This window comes from Apodemus sylvaticus, chromosome 4 (genome assembly GCF_947179515.1).
Source record: "Apodemus sylvaticus chromosome 4, mApoSyl1.1, whole genome shotgun sequence".
Lineage (NCBI taxonomy): Eukaryota > Metazoa > Chordata > Mammalia > Rodentia > Muridae > Apodemus > Apodemus sylvaticus.
Window position 1 is genome coordinate 66,219,789 of NC_067475.1, and position 9,004 is coordinate 66,228,792.

Consider the following 9,004-nt stretch of genomic DNA (forward strand, 5'->3'; position numbering starts at 1 on the left):
GGGAAGAGGGGGGGAGGAGGAGGAAGAGGAGGAGAGAAGGGAGAGGAGGAGGAGTTGTAGTAGTCCAGATCTTATGGAGAATTTTGATGTGACTTCAAAGAACGAGACAAACTGAACTGAAGCAACTTCTGACGGATTCACTTTGAGAAGCTATAGGAGCTGCTATTTTAAAATTCTTTTACGGATCTGATAAGATCTAATTCTCTAATATTCTAAGCCCAAGTCCCCTGGACTGGTCCACTCTTCAGGTTTTGCATATACACAATTTATTATTATTAATAAATACACAATTTATTCTGAGGGGAAAATTAAGCTGAAGAAGTCTGGCAATAAAGTTCGGAAAAGAGTTAAGAAAAATCTTTGCCTAATAAAAAGCAGGAGAAGGGGGAGGAGAAGGTGAAGGAGGAAGAGGAAGCAGAGGAGGAAGTAGGGGAGGAGGAGAAAGTGGAAGGGGGGCAGGAGGAGGAGGATGGGAGGAGGAGGATGGGGAGGATGGGGAGGATGGGGAGGAGAAGCTATCATTAAGAAACCCAGAGGCAGAGCTGGAGAGCTGCTCAGTGGGTAAGAGCACACACTGCCCTTGAGAGGGCATTCGTTTGGTTCCCAGCACCCTTGTCAGGTGGCCCACAACTGCCTATACCTCCAGCTCCAGGGGTATCCAATCACGCTGGTCTCTGCAGGCTCGTGTGTACGTGCCACCCCCATTCCACATAATTTAAAATCATAAAAATAAATTAAAAAAAAAAACAATCGAACAAACACCAGAGGCTGGAGAGAAGGCTCAGCGTTAAGAGCACTTGCTTTTCCTGCAGAGGACCTGGCTTCAGTTCCCAGAACCCACATAATGGCTCACAACCACCCACAGTGCAAGTGCCCAGGGACTCAGTGCTCAGGAGGATGACCCGCTCTCTCCAACTAGGCTCTACCTCCAACCCTTTGCTGCTCCCCCAAAAAGGCCATGAAATTATGAACCCATTGAGGAGCCAGTCTACTCATGACGTCAGAGCCCCCTGACATAATTGTCTCTGTAACTGCTGATGCACCCAGCCCGTCACTGACCAGCACTCTCAATCCAAGGACTTGGAAGGAGAGTCGAATGTTGGTCACCATGGGAGAGGCACTGGAAGAGACGGGGAGGTTTTCATCAGAGGATGCAAAGCTTCAGTTCCACAGAACTGAATTCTAGAGACCCAAAGGACAGCACTGGGACTACAGTTAATGTTTCCACTCAAAATATGTAGACATTAGGTCAAAGTGTTCTCAACAAACACACACAATGCAACCAAAAGGATAGATGCAGTGGGTTGGAAGTCACTCAGTGGGTAGATGCACTTGCCAATAAGCCATGACACCCTGAGTTCCATCTCCAGGACCCACATGGTAGAAGAAGAAAACTGAGTACTTCAAGTTATCTTTGACCCTCCTCCCCACATGCCCATATGCATACATAAGTAAGTAAGTAAGTAAGTAAGTAAGTAAATAAATAAATAAATAAATAAAGGTAAGAAAAAGTCAGACTTACTACTAGCTCACTGTAGCAATAGTTCATCTTGTATATAAATACTGATATGTAGGTATACTGCCAGTATATCCAATTTCAATATAAAACCTTTCCAAGATAGTTAAATATTGAAAATAGCATAAACATATGATGTATATAGCCAAAATACAAAAGTCCATACACTGAGTGTGGGGATTTGGGGAGTTTTTGTGTGTTTTTTTAAAAATCCGGTTACTTTTCTATGGCCTCAGGCCAAAGGTGGAAGAAGAGGAGGAAGAGGAGGAGGAGGAAGAAGAGGAAGAAGATATGCCACCCCTCTCGATTTTAGCTTACTGGGGTCAAGTGATTAAGCACTGCTTTGTCAGCCTTAGTCAGACTCGGGCAAGTCACAGCTTGTAAAGGCCACAGCACCTGTGCTTGCCCCGCTGGAGCCCTGCGATCAGCCGTCTGCCTTGACCCTTGATTCTGAAACCTCAGCTGCTCTAACCTTGTGCTCCACACTTGTATAAACCCTTCCCCAATCTTTCACTTGGGCTCACTGGTCCCTGGTCATTTAGAGTTACCTAGAACCCATCATCATCATCATCATCTTCTTCTTCATCATCAGTGTCAACACATGGAAATTTTCAGTATGATCCCTCCTCCCAGCACACCCTGATCCCTCCTCCCAGCACACCCTGATCCCTCCTCCCAGCACACCCTGATCCCTCCTCCCAGCATACCCTGACGTCATACACACAGCTTCTTTTCCAGCCTCGCTAGGCCACTGCGTGAAATGAGTGAGGCGGAGCCACTTAACGACATCTGGCTCTTACTCAACACGCGGAAGTATTGTGTTATCTGTCGAGCCATCTCGTCATCCCACATCCTACCTCATCCTACTACCGGGTTTTTCAAGTCCCTAAGCCAAGCGCTGTGAGAGGCCCTTTTCTCTCTTACAGTGCACTCACGAACAGACTGTCAGAATGCTACAGCTTCTATGAACTACACGCGTTAACTATTTTAGAGCTGTCAATAAAGATGATTCAATTCCTTGTCCACAGCAAGGTCAGCGTGTGGAAATCTGGAAAACTTCTATTCTTAGCCCAGACTCTATTCATTCTAATAAGTGTCGCACATGACACTCTCTTTCCTGTGAGGCCACTGCCTGCTGCCCAGATGCTAAGTCACATCAGGTCGGGTTTCTCCGTTCCTCCTACTCAGTCAGGCCTGGTCCCTGAGGGCTCCAGATGCAGTGGACAGCAGGAGACCAGGACAAAGGTCCCTCTCCTGGTGGAGTATCCTGTGAGCTGAGTACCTGGAGGCAGCCTGAGGTAAGAAGTCCTGTGCTCACTTCACCCAGCTGAGCTTTAGGATAGATGCTCAGCTACCCTGCGCCCTTGTCAGTTGCTCTTGGTGGCCCTACCTGAAGGGACAAAACAATGAAGGTAAAGGGAGTTTGTAGAAGGAAGCACCTGTGTCAGAAAGTGACATCTAATCGGGTGGCAGAAAAAGTGACAAATCAGAGAAAGCTACTGATAAAATAGGATATTCCCAACTCTCACAAGAAGAGAGGAAAGGGAGGATACTTAAGGGTGAGACAGACAGCACAGGAGAAGAGAGTTGGTGCAGGAACACAGTGGAGTCCATGGAGAGCCGTGCAGCAGAGTTGAGAGGGGGCATGGACAGCGGAGAGGGGAGGAGGCAGTCTTACCAGGAGAGTTTTACAGAGACACATCGAAGAGAGAACATGCTAGACACAGGTAAAGACAGAACGAGCAAGAGAATGAGAAGGATCCAGAAGCTTAGAAGCCAAGCAGAGCAATTCAGAGGCAGAGAGAAAAAATAGACTGAATCAGTCAGCTGGGAGAGGAGTTTGAGCCAGAATGAACCAGTCAACCAGAGTTCAGAAAGAACTAGGAAGAACGTATTCAGCAGTAAGTCTCAGAGGCTGAAAACATTCTAGGCCTAGACTAGATTGTACAGAGGCTAGAAGCCTCCAGGACTAGGCCTAGGTTAGCAGATGTAGGCGGAGAGCCAATAAAAGTTACTTTAAAAACAAACAAACGAACAAACAAAACAAAGAAAAACATTGACAGATATGCTATGAGAATATCTCCTGAATTCTTCAAAAGTAAGTTCTTGGTACTGTACAATAATTTTGATTGTTAATTACACTACATAGGGTAGGTTCCTGGAGACCAGTAGACTGCAAAAGTTGTTGAACTCTACAGTCTTTTTTTTTTTTTTCTTTGAATACGACCGCTGCATTAGTCAGGATTCTCTCAAGGAATAGGGCCTATAGGGTGAATACACATATATACATGTATAATTTATTAGTTCCGCTTACATTAAAACAGTGTTAACCTAACTATCTCACACCCGAGGGACTGAGAACCCTTAGCGGAGGCTGAGTGCCTCTGCCTTCCCACTCTGGTTAATCTTCACTCTTTACTTGACTGGATTTGGAACAACCTAGAAGACACTGCCAGGTTTGCCCCTGAGGGAGTTTTCTAAAGAGGTTTAATGGGAAAGTGGAATGTCCTTTATGTGGGCTCAGACTAAAGGTGGATCTTCCCACCTCAAAAGATCCAGATTGAAAGTAGGTTTTTCCATGTCAAATGACTTAAATAAGAAAAAAACCTTCCTCACTGTTGTACCTAGCCACTTGGATTTTAGTTCATTCCAGATGTGATCAAGGTGGCAACCAAGAAGAGAATGTAGCTAGCTGAGTCTACGCTGGTGTCTATGGGAACCTGCCACATTTTGTGCACTGTCCCCAACTATCCCCCAGTAGGTGCCCATACCCTTTCCCTGGGGACTCTATAGGCAAGGAAGAAGGCTCTCTGTAGTTGTGAAATTCCTAAAATTTTAAGAGTTGATTTCGGGGCTGGAGAGATGGGAGCTGCTGCTCCTATCTGGCTGTTCTTCCAGAGGTCCTGAGTTCAATTCCCAGCACCCATGATGGTGGCTCACAACCATCTGTAATAGGATCCGATGCCCTCTTCTGGCGTGTCTGAAGAGGGCTATAGTGTACTCATATATACTAATAATTCTTAAAAAAAAAAAAAAACAAAGAAAGAAAGAAAGAAAGAAAAGAAAGAAAGAGTTGATTTCGCCTTCTGTGCAGGACATGCCTGCCTGCTTGGGTTTCACCCAAAAGGCAGGGTCAAGAAAATACAGTTCTTCCTCATCTTCTCTCGTAGCCTTTTCTATGTTGAATATACCCGCCTTCCACCCTCTACCCCTGCCCCTTCACCCCCACCCCCACACCTCACCACAGGGTCTCTTGGAAAATAAAGTGTGTCAAGGAGGACAGGGGATGGACCCGAAGAAGCAGTGTGTGTGTGTGTGTGTGTGTGTGTGTGTGTGTGAATGTTACAAGGGGGCGGGGGCAGAAAGGAACCCATGTGGAAGCAGAGATAAAAGACTCAAAAAGGTTGAGGGGGGGGGGCTGGGGGGGTAGGGCATAGGGAGATTGGAATCCAGTAAAGTTCAAATCCTGCTCGGAAAATCGCCAGTGGCCATTTGACGGTTGGGAAGTGTGGACAACTGCAAAGAAAGAGCAAGGAGTGCTTGGGGCAGGAATTTTACAGAGAACAGAAAACTCCAGCAGGGCGCTGTGCTCACAGCCTAAGACGCCCTTCTTAGAGTCCCGTCCAAACAAAAGTATTTGTTCTCATTCCAGGAGGGACAAACTTAAAGAAGTGGCAGCAATTGTTGCGTTTTATAGAAAGAAAGAAAGAAAGAAAGAAAGAAAGAAAGAAAGAAAGGAAGGAAGGAAGGAAGGAAGGAAGGAAGGAAGGAAGGAAGGAAGAAAGAAAGAAAGAAAGAAAGAAAGAAAGAAAGAAAGAAAGAAAGAAAGAAAGAAAGAAAGAAAGAAAGAAAGAAAGGAAGGAAGAAAGAAAGGAAGGAAGAAAGAAAGAAAGGAAGGAAGAAAGAAAGAACCAGGAACATGTTTGGTAGAGGCTCCTTACGGTGAGGTGGAAGGGGCGCCTCTGCGGGACTATGCTGAGACATCGCTTCCCCCTGGGGTACCAGCCATACAATGGATATAGTGTGGAATAGAGGTTAGTATGGGGAGGGGAGCTGAGGGAGTTCAGACTGAGAAAGGCAGAGGGAGAGGAAGAGAGCGCAGAGGAAGAGGGGGAGGGAGGAGGGAGAGGGGAGCACGGAGGAGTAAAGGGAAGAGAGTAAGAGAGCAGAGAACGAGGAGGGGCGAGGCGCCCCGCTAATGCCAGGTAACGGAGGGGCGGAGCTAACCAGGAGGACTAGAGCAGGACTCACTCTCTCAGCGGGCGTCTGACTGCTCTAGTGTATCTATAGTGCTCGGATCTAGTCTGACAGGAATAAGTGCTTGGGGAGGAAATTCTTGAGGGCGGGGGTGAGGTGGGTGAGGGGTGGATTTGCATACCTACAGCCAGTCAGGAGCTGCTCCATACTATGACTCCACGGTGTAATGGTGCGAATGTTAGTCTCTGGGTCTAGCGAACCGTGTTCGAATCTCAGTGGTGCTTTCTCCTTTAGTGGAAACCAAAGCTGCCGTCTTTTTCTGTGAACCTGGACTGGGCGTGCAGGCATGCTCATTTTGTTGCCCTTCCGAGTCCAGTGGTTCAGGAGCTAAAGCAGTTTCCCAAATCCGGAGCCGACGCGATCCCGGTGTCCTTGCTGTTCCTCGCTCCGATTTGTGACCCACAGCTGTACTCCTAAGTTCTTGTTCCTCAGGAGACGTAGAAATTCGGTTCTCAATCAGGAGCCAGCTCCACGGAGAGTGTAGCTGGCCAGTACATCTTTGCAGACCACAGCAGGCGTGCGCTACAGTGCACATTATATTGGTGAAGTGACTGAGTTGCTTATACCTGTGGAATGCAGACCGTGGGAGTGAAAAGGGCTCTCTTGTCCCAGACTCCAGCACTATTTCAAGTGTCCTCCCGTGATGGCTAATCTTGGTGGTCAACTTGACAGTGTCAAGGAAAACTGCCCCATTTGGGAAGTTGCCTAGATGGGACTGTCTGTGGGCGTGTCTGTGGGTCATTTTCTTGATGGTTAGTTGACGTAGGGCCTAGCTCACAGTGGATGATAGCCCATGCCTTAGGCGGGTAAGCTTGGGCTAAATAAGAAAGCTGGACCAGGGCCCGAGAGCAAGCCAACAAGGAAGCTTTTCTCCATAGTTTCTACTTCAAGTTCCTGCCTTAAGTCTTGACTTCCCTCGATGATCCATGAAATAAACCCATTCCTACCCCAGTTGCTTTTAGTCAGACTGCTTTATCCGAGCGACAGAAAAGCAAACTAGAAGACCCTCAAAATGTCTGTTCTGGAGCAGTCTGTTCCCCAAACCCTGTATCAGAGGACTGTGCAAAATCTTTCATAACGATTGGCTACATTTTTCTACCAGTGCCCTACGGTATCTCGTGCAAAGATGGGACAGGTAAGGGGCCTCGGGAAGCTTCTAGCCGGTTCTCTATTTTCTGTCTCAGGAGGAGTTTGCCTGTGTCATTACTTTGGATCTGGGCCGCGGGTCAGATTCCATAGGGGAATGGGGGTGCTTACCCCAGAATTTGGGACCAGAGTAGAGTCCAGTCACTTCCCACTGAGTCACGACGGCTGGGACTCCGCTGATAGCTGGGGGATTCGTTGAGAATGAAATGAAACGCTGGAGCGATTGGCGCTGGAGCCACCACCGAGAGAGGGAAGCCGAGGTCCCAATAGCTGAAGACGTTAAGTAACCAGAGAAGTTTACTTTCCGGAGAAGCACCGACCCAGCCCTGAGGGGCTGAAGCTTTTGCTTGCGGTAAGAAGACCTGTCCATTCTCCAGGTTACCTGGGGGAGGGGACTCAGCCGGTCTTCTGCCCTCTTGGCTGAAGTATTGGGACCTTTTTTTTTAACCCTCCTCTACCTCTCTCAGCCACCTCTGATGGGACCTCCCATTTCTTTTCAGATCTGAACTCTCTAAAACAACAGTTAGGCTTTTCAGTACTTCATAATTACCCACAATTCCAACCACAGGAAAGCGATTATTTAAATTTCTCCGGGCGCTTACATGTGAAAGCTATTTAAACCTTCCTCTAACATTCCCACGGCCTTCTGCCGTGGAATTTTCCTGGGGCAGAGTTCTGGCAGAAGGAAGAGGCAGCGGCTGATTTCAGAGTAGCGGCGCGGGGAGGAGCCCCTGGGGCGCTGCGAGCCAAACGCAGTTCTTTTTGTCTCAGTTTCGGAGACAGCAGCGGCCTCTGCTGGTTTCAATAGAATCTCAGAAGCTCAAGTAACTAAAACGCTCTGAAACTGCTCAGACCCAAGACCGAGCTGAGGGCTAGCTCGCTTAAATTCCCTTCGTCGTTTGCAGGAACAGGCGAGGGAGCCGCAAGTGTGCCGGCAGCCGGGACGCGGGACGCTGCCTGGCCGCTGTGGGAGTCCTTTCAGCTTCTGTTCACCCGAAAACACGGCAGACCCGAGGGTCGTGGAGTCGTGACAAGGCAGCGAGCCCGGGGCCAGGCTGGTCGCAGAGGTGTAATGCGGTGTCGTGTTCGGGCCACAAAGATGTGGATTGGTGTCTCTGAGCTGGAGGCAAATGCGGCGTGCAAATGACCTAGAGCCAGGGTGATGCCAGGGCCTGCTCCCCTTTCCTTCCTGTGCGAAGCCAGGGCTATGAACAGAAAGAAAATGGATCCTGGATGGGCTAAAGAGCAAGGTCCCACCGAGACTTGAACTCGGATCGCTGGATTCAGAGTCCAGAGTGCTCACCATTACACCATGGAACCTACACAGACAGAGACGTCTCTGACTCACAATAGGTGACCAAACCTATTCTCGGCCTCTATCACACCCCACGATTTTTTTTCCTACGGTCAGGGTGAGCACCCTAATTCACAACCGGAAGAATCGCACGCACTCACGTTCGTTCTGTTCGACTCTTGGCGTGTGGGATGTAGCGGGTAAGTGGTTCTCATAGAATGAGAAAGTGGATTTAACACGTTGGGATCAGGGAAGGGCACGGCCGTTTGCTCCTGTGTTGCTGGTCTCTTGTTCTGACATACAATCCCCTGCGCAAGCGCTCCCCCGCCCACCTCCAAAAAAGGTTTTATTTTGTTTGTAGGTCCCCCCCCACTCCGCATTGTCCAAAAAGCTCTAATAACTTCTATCCCAATGCCCTAATTCTCTTCCAGCCTCCACCTCTGTCCTTCAGTCCTTGTCCCTCTCTTTCGCGCTTTCCAACCCTCGCGCAGTCCAGGCCACAAGTCATTGGGAAGTTGTAACCATAGGGACAAAGTAAGGCGGGGCACTCGCTAGAGGAGCATCATTGCATCTCTGGTCAGAACGCGGTAGGGCCTGTGCGGGAGACAGGGTGAAACGATCCGGACAGCCCTGGGGGCTAGGGCAGCTCTGACCTTAGGTGAGTACCGGACAGATTCAGAGCTGGGGACCCAGTGACGCTTCGCTAAATCGCCTAGAACTGCAACGCTGCGCTTGAGCACAATGCGCCTTTCAAACTGGTGGCAACTCCTCTCAGCGCCCCCTCGTGGCTA

At 48.8% G+C, this 9,004-nt stretch overlaps 1 non-coding gene across 1 annotated transcript; it reads right to left on the reverse strand.

Moving 5' to 3' along the window:
• Positions 1 to 8,167: 8,167 nt before the first annotated feature.
• On the reverse strand, positions 8,168 to 8,239 carry Trnaq-cug (transfer RNA glutamine (anticodon CUG)). The gene has a single exon. It is a non-coding gene; the product is annotated as a tRNA-Gln (tRNA).
• Between the last annotated feature and the right edge of the window lie 765 nt (positions 8,240 to 9,004).